This window comes from Vulpes vulpes, chromosome 9 (assembly GCF_048418805.1).
Source record: "Vulpes vulpes isolate BD-2025 chromosome 9, VulVul3, whole genome shotgun sequence".
Taxonomy (NCBI): Eukaryota; Metazoa; Chordata; class Mammalia; order Carnivora; family Canidae; genus Vulpes; species Vulpes vulpes.
In genome coordinates, this window is record NC_132788.1 from 14,595,632 (window position 1) to 14,604,325 (window position 8,694).

Sequence of the window (8,694 nt, forward strand, 5' to 3'; positions counted from 1 at the left end):
TGGAATTTAAGAAACAAAACAGATAAGCATGAGGGAAGGGGGAAAAAGATAGAAAAACAAACCATAAGAGACTCTTAAGGATAGAGAACAAATTGCTTGTTGACATAGGGAGGTGGGTGAGGGGTTGGATAGATGGGTGATGGGTATTTAGGAAGGCACTTGTGATGAACACTGAGTGTTGTATCTAAGTGATGAATGACTGAATTCTACTCCTGAAACCAATATTTAAAAAAAAATTATTTATTTGAGAGAAAGAGAGAGAGCATGCATGGGCAGGGGGAAAGGGAGAAGCTGACTCCCTGATGGGCAGGGATCCTGACTTGGTGCTCAATCCCAAGACCCTGGGATCATGACCTGACCTGAAGGCAGATGCTTAAGAGCCACCCAGGGTCTCCTCCTGAAGCCAATGTTGCAGTGTGTGTTAACTAACAAGAATTTAAATAAAAATTAAAAAAAAAAAAAAAAAAGTTCAGCCCCATTTCTGGCTTCTATCCACTAGATGGCAGTAACACCTACCGCCCTTACCTTTCATGACAACCATAAATGTACCTGAAGCCCAAATCCCTCTTGGTTGAGAACCTATGTTTTATATGCAGGCTTTCTGAGGTAGGAATAAGTGCTATAATGGCAAATATTCAGCCTACTGTCTTGTGGAAAACACACACACACACACACACACACACACACACAGACTTACACAGACTTAGTTTAGAATTGTACTATTTGCCAATTTCCATACTCCGGTAATGGCTTGTTTTAAGCTCAAATGCCATTAACCAGCTTACACAATTCCTTTAAGGGTTAGCAGTCATCTTCAGCGAGATTTTGTCAGCTAGCTTCAGCAAATTACAGGTAAGGATTGAAAGTGCTTGAGTGAATAGAGCATTCCAGCTGAGACTATTGTTGTCGAAGTGATTCCTGGACCAGGGTTCTAGCAACCAGGAAGAGGCCCAGAGCTCCAACTTTTGTGGTCTCCTCTCCTCTCACTATGGACTTTGACACCTATTCTCAATGTTCTCTGTCAAAATCTCATGACTTGCTTTCCTTGGAAATATTCAGTGAAGCTGCTACAGCTGAAGTCCAATATGGAAAAGTCTTTGGCGTTCAAGCAGGACTGGGATGATGAGAGACTCCCTATTTTCTTCTGGCCAGTTAAGCAGACAAATTGAGTTCAAGGCCTCTAGAGAAGGCCCTTAATAATATGGGCTCAAGGTCCTGGCAGATTTATTCCTCTCTTTCATTGCTCTTAGGTAATAAGTCAACTGGGTTGACTCGTAGCTTGAAATAGTCCAAAGAGTGCATCTAGGGTAGGATATGAGCTGTGTAGAATTTTGGACAAGGGTCAATCAAACCTCTGTGTAATGAGAAGACATATGGTAATTGATGTGTGAAGTCAAAGAATAAAGGTTTTATTATTTTTTAAATATTTTATTTATTTATTCCTGAGAGACAGAGAGAGAGAGGGAGAGAGAGAAGCAGGCTCCATGCAGGAAGCCTGATGTGGGACTTGATCCTGGGACTCCAGGATCATGCCCTGAACCAAAGGCAGACGCTCAATTGCTGAGCCACCCAGGCATCCCATAAATAAAGGTTTTAGAAATAACTCTAAAGATCAATTTGCATGCTAATTTTTCCAGGTGGTTTTTTGAGAATTGTCCTAGTCCAGGCAAATTCTCAATTCTGAATATGATGCCTTATAGTTCTAGTAGCCTTTATAATGGTGAAGACTGCTCGCATGTGACACAATGTATTATTATTAGACTGCTTACATATTTTGAATGAAAGATATTGGAATTGGTACTGGACAACATATACATAATTTTTGATAAAATAGTAAATAGTACTCTAACTCTATTAGTAATGACAAAAAGTCATTAAATGGCAAGGTTATTTTTTTAAAAAAGATTTTATTTATTTATTTATTCATGAAATACACAGAGAGAGGCAGAGACATAGAGAGAGAAGCAGGCTCTCTGCAGAGAGCCCAACATCGGACTCAAACCCAGGATCTCAGGATCCCAGGATTAAACCTGAGCCAAAAGCAGATGCTCAACCACTGAGCTGCCCAGACACTGATGGCAAGGTTAGTTTTATACTAAAATATCAATATAAGTGGGAGAAAAATATCGCTTATAAAATATTTGGTTGCTATAACATTTCAAATCATTCAAGAAAATTAAAAAGCATTACCATATCATCACAAATATTTATGACAATGCAAGCTCAGATCTGGATCTTCTTGATTTGGTTCTGATTTGCATTTACCTTTACTTCATTGGTGAATGGCATTACATTGCCATGTTCAGTCATATGTAAGCTTCTTTAAGACTTCAGAGGTTTCCGGGCATCTGGGTGGCTCTGTTGATTAAGCATCTGCCTTCAGCTCAGGCCGTGCTCCCAGGGTCCTGGGATCAAACCTTGCATCAGGCTTCCTGCTTACGGGGAGCCTGCTTCCCCCTCTCCTCCTTACTTGTTCTCTCTCACTATCTCTTGCTCTCAAATAAATAAGTAAAATCTTTTTAAAAAGGTTTCAATTTATCCTTTTAATTCTGGATTTTTTTTACTCAACTATTTTGCCATGGAAACGAGAAAATAAATTTTAAGATAAAGGTAAATACTTTGTAATAATACTGATTTTCACCTTTTTAAACTTTTCCTTCTTTTCTTCCTTTATTCAATCATTTGTTCATATAAATGTCTGAGTACTTACAGTGGTGCCCAAATCTATTTTTGGTGGTAGGGAAACAAGGCTATGACTGAGATTTCATCCCCATTGTTGTAAGGCTACCATCTCAGGCAACAAATAGATAGTAAATAATATATTATATGTCTAGTAATCAACAAATTAACACTATTTTTGCTATACTATTACAAGGAGATTGTAACAAACTCTCAGAAGGAAATCTGGGAAACTCTATGAAGAAAGAGGTACTTAATAGACTGGCAGTCCTTAAAAGACTTAGAGTTACTTACCATATGACCCAGCAATTCTACTCCTTCATATTTACCCAAGAGAATTAAAAACACACTGCTCGCACAAAAACTTGTACATGAATATTTATTAGCAGCATCATTCATGGTGGCCAAAAAATGGGAACAACTCAAATATTCATTAACTGATAAATGGATAAATAAAATATGTTATATGCATATAATGAAATATTATTTGTCAATGAAAAGGAACAAAATACTCATGTTTTAAGATGAATGAACTTTAAAAATATGATAAATAAAAAAGTCAGTCACAAAACCCACATATTATATGATTTCATTTTTATAAAATATCCAGAATAGGTAAAACTATAGAGACAGTAGCCTAGGGTTGTGGCTGGGAGAGGAAGGAAGGGAAGTGGCAGCTAATGGATACAGACCTTTGGGCATGATTAAAATGTTCTAAAATTGGTCATGTTCACACATAGCTGAACATATTAAAAACAATTTAATTGTATTAAATGGGTGTATTGTATGATATATGACTTAAAGTTATTTTATATTACATTAGTCATATATGTAAAGCTCTTAGAATGATACCTGGCACATATAACAAGTGGTGTATGAGAGCTAGCTATTATTATCTAAAATAAACGAACCAACCAACCAACCAAACAAACCATTTTTCACTTTCCAGTTGATAGAGATTAAATAGTTCAGTAATACACTGTAATGGCCAGAATATCTACAATCACTCAACTCTCCTACACTGTAGATAGGAATCTAAATTTGTGCAGTTTCATTAACAGACTGGAGGCTTTACCTATTAAGATGATAAATATTTATACTTTTTGAGTCAATAATTTTAAAGAGTCTGTCTTTGTTCATTTTAGCCCAGTATATATATATATATATATATATATATACTGGGTGTCCCTAGTCCAGTTTATATTATCGAAAGATCTAAATAACTATTAATCATGTCTGGTTTAATAAATGATGGTACCACCACATAAAGGAAACTCACATGGCCACTAAAATTTATAAAGGGAGGTCTTCTTCATAAACTCATCTCTAAATCACATATTATGTGAAAAAATAAATTGCAGAGCACTTCTTATAGTATGCTGACATTACCATAAAAAGTAAGTTGTGAATTTGTAGATGAATATGACCATACACAGGGACACCTGGGTGGCTCAGTGGTTGAGTGCCTGCCTTCAGCTCAGGGCATGATCCTGGGGTCCAGGATCAAGTCCTACAGGGGGCTCCTTGCAGGAAGCCTGCTTCTCCCTGTGTCTTTGCCTCTCTCGCTGTGTGTCTCTCATGAATAAAGAAATAAATAAAGCTTAAAAAAAAAGATTATGAACACACAGCACACATTTACAAACACATTTATGCTTGTAAATGTGTAAGCTTTCTACAAACATATACAAAAAAGGGATGTGGGAAGGACCACAGAAATGACAAGAACAATATCTTCCTTCATGTTACATATAATTTAACAAAATAAATGAGAAAAATTCAAGTAATAAGAGCTTAATGATTATTCAAGCGAATTCTGTTGGAAGCTCTTAATATAGCTTTTTTTTTTTTTTTTTTTTTTTTTTTTTTGAAACTTTACTGTGTCACCAGAAGTCAGCAGGGGGCACTTCAAACATATCTGAGCCTCTGTCAGCTTAGCTCATTTTCAGGTCTTTAATGTTTTGTCTGAAGTTACCTCAGAATGTGTAGTCCTCAGCAAAAACACTGGTGGTCACATATTCAAGTCATGAACAGGGTTTCAAAGAAAGTCTCCTTTTATTTCCTACATGGATTTCGGTTTTTAGTTTTTTTTTTTTTTTTTTTTTTTTTTTAGATAAAACTAATGAAACATGAACATGGTTCATAAATCCAATAGATTATTTGTGGGACATTCATTTTGTGTTTTATAAGCTGTCTTCTAGAAAAGGCCTACACCCTTCTCCCCCTAAACCAATCACATTTTTGCTGTGATAGAATCTGTCTCTGCTATGTTTTGATGTGTTGCCATTACCATATGGCCTTGTTTCAGGCCATGCCATTGCAATGCATTGGCTTTTTAAATTTTTCTTCACTTTCTTTTTAAAAATTATCTTTTTTTTCTCTTCTGAACTTTATTTAGACTAATATTTTAATGCTGATATTAAAACATGATTTATTTATTTTTCTTGAGCTTTTTGTTGCTGTTGTTGTTTGCTTTCTTTTGTTTTTGGAAGAGAGGAGTGGATGGATATCCCCAACTCAAAAAACTAAAATACTTAAAATGTGTCTAGATCATCTAACACCATACTTTTATCATTTGAAGCAATTCTTTTCATACTCCACAATTCCTTCATCCCCAAAACAAAGAAAATAACACTGGTTCTTTTATTTAAACCTGATGGGGGAAGGAGGTAGTAGCAAATTGGCTAAGAATAATATTTATCTGTACTCATCTTTTTCAAAATACAATACCCAACTTTACCAATGGAGAATTAAATTCTCTTTGAATTTAACCTTCTTTTGAACTGCTAAGTGGAATTTCTTCAACATAGCTTTGCTAGGTAATGAATAAAAGAAGTCTGCAAGACCAGCATCTCTACTTATCAACTGTCCAGTAGGACAGCTCCAGCCTCAGGCACCGGATCCCAGAACTATGATATCAGACTCATCCTCACCCTCACTGTCACATCATCATCCCCGACAGATGCAGCTTGTGCATATGTGCATGGTAAGTGGCAATGGAAAAGTCTTTCATAGCAATTTTTTTTTTATTAAAAGTCAATAGATTTTAAAGTACTTTTTATGAGTTTATATCTGTAAATTTTATTTTCATTAGCTATGGTTCTTTCCTACATTAAATATAATTTTTGTGATAAAAACCAGATCTACTTTAGTATTGATGTTCTTTTAGAGCCCACTTAGACTTTTCGTTATTTTAATGTAGAAGAAAAAAGCCGCAAAACATATATGCCCTAAATTATACATGCCCGACAAACATCTGCTTCTCAGCCTTTTCCAGTTTGTAATTGCGGCAAGATTAAAATATAACAAAAATTTTTTTCTTGGGATCACCAAAGAAAAAAATTTTTGTGATTTGTGGTTTCTGTTATTTATTCTTCTTTGGGTTTCATCTTCCTTCAACTGTACAATGGGAATATTATTATTAAGTCCAGGGTGTTTTTTTTTTTATAATGATTAAATGCAGGAGATGAAAAGTGCTCAGTGTATGCAAATAGCAGTCCCTCAATGTAAATAATAAATGATAGGTAGATAGAACTTCACTGCAGTTCTGGAGTTTCTGGTCCCTTCTGTAGGTGTACCCATTTAATTTTTTATTTACATCATTTTAAACTTATACCAGGAGCAAGTATCCTGCGGTAAGAGTGCTGGTTTGTTAAACGTTTCTAAAACAGTTTAGCTTCTTCTAATCTGAAGATTTTTAAGCCTGTTTCAAAAGAAATGTCAATTATGAAAAAAAGTCAAGCATCATACTATCAATAATGAAATAACTTTGCTGAAGTTTGGATGAGGCATTTCAGTGAGGCACAGGGAATCCGGACTTGCAGATCAACTGAGCCTTCTCAGAACAACGCAGGCATCTCCAAGAGCAGCCAATCAGGAGAGCGCGTTGCCACCACACCCACTTGTTCACTCTCCCAGCTATTGGAGCCAAATTCTCTCGATCTCTCTCTCTCTCTCTCTCTCTTTAAACCAGGCTGAGTTGCTAGGAGTTAATTCTTCCTGGAAATCTCTTCCACTCTGATGGACATGAAGCATAACCATAACTGGTTTTGTTTTGCAAAACCAAAATTGGTTTTGTGTTAAAAAAAAAAAAAAAACAAACAAAACCAAAAAACCAAAAAACCAAAAACCCTCTAATCCTTAATTTCTTTGATTTTGTTATCTGTTAACCTCGGAAGTCGTTTTAAACATACATTATAGGGGGATCCCTGGGTGGCGCAGCGGTTTAGCGCCTGCCTTTGGCCCAGGTCGCGATCCTGGAGACCCGAGATCGAATCCCACCTCGGGCTCCCGGTGCAGGGAGCCAGCTTCTCCCTCTGCCTGTGTCTCTACCTGTGTCTCTCTCTCTCTCTCTGTGTGGCTATCATAAATAAAAAAAATTTTTAAATATACATTATAGGAATCAGACTTCCCTTTAGCAATTACATAAAATCTCGTAGTTCTCTGAAAGGCACAGAATTGCAGATTGGTTTATCTCAGCAAACAATATTTATGTGTGAAAATCGACTTCATGGGCAGCCCGGGGGGCTCAGCGGTTTAGCACCGCCTTCAGCCCAGGGCCTGGTATAAATATGTCATTTATATGTTTATATGTCATTTATATCTTGAGCACATACTGTGCAATTCTATTCATTTTGTGTCATTTCAATGAGAATTTACTATGTAATTTTGGGGGGACTACCATATATTTATTCACGTCCTGCACATTCTGTTCTAAAGTTCTTCTGAGTGGCTTAATTCTTGGCAAGTTTCAGAATTCCTCTACATGCTTTGTAGTATAGAATGAATGCGCACTATATATTGTTGAATAATTTAAGTGCAAGACAATATTTTGTATTGTGGCATTTAATGCATCAAATTAACAATAGAACTCTATTTTACAGAATAACAAATTTAGAATTACTGGGGTATTATCAGGTGTATTTCATTTATAAGAAAAACTTAAAATGTGAGCCCAGTTTAATTTCTGTGACCTTTCATCCTTCTCACATACAAATGTAGATGGAAATGGAATGAGTAGAAAAAATAAAGATATTCAGAGAAATAATTCAATATAGACGGTGAATTGGAGGTTTTGATATATGACCCTGTTTCTCAGATGTAAAGTGTGGAGTATAAAGATATTTGTTTTTCTTGGCTAATGCAGATTATTTACATTTAGAAAGATATTTGAAAATATTCTGAACATTTTGGCAAAAAATACAATATCTAATGTGATTTCATTATTCTTATTTTACTTGCATACCTCAATACATTTTAATAGGTCTATTATTATTAAGATATAATTCACATACCATAAATTTCACCTATTTAAAGTACAAGTCAGTGTTATTTAGTATATTTACCCAGTTGTACAACCAAAACCATAATGTAATTTTAGAACACTTTTTTTTTTATCACCATTCCCCCAAAAACATCTCCATTGTTCCCCAGCTCCGAGCAACCACTAATCTACTTTCTGTCTCTAAGATGTGCCTATTTGTGGATTTTTATATAAATAGAATCATACAATATGTGTTTTTTTGGTGACTGGGTCCTTTTACGTAGAGTAACAATCTAGTTTCATATTATTTGACCTCAATAATCTGTCTCTAAGGATAAAACGCTATCCTTGGATTCCTTTATGAGCTTGAGGATCGCACATAATTTTCGCCAGAGAAAATCTAGAAACTAGTTAGAGCAAGCTTTTCTCCACCACATAGGCTAATCCATTTTGCCAACGTTAATACACCAGATTGTGCAAACCTAAGCTGCAGAACAATGTGTGTCCATGGGTCCCTAAATTGACATTTTCCAGGAGAATTTTGGGAAAAACAAAAACAACCAACCAACAACAAAAACATTGCAAGTTACAAACAGAAGCCAGCAAAAGAGAAGCGCAGTTTTAAGTATTGATTAAATGTACTTTAACAGCTTAACTTCCCCTTCTTGGAAAACTGGTGATCCTTAACCGTATTTGACATAAATGCATATAAATCTGTGCTTGGTGCTGGTGCAGGGGGGCCCTTGTGAGGCAGA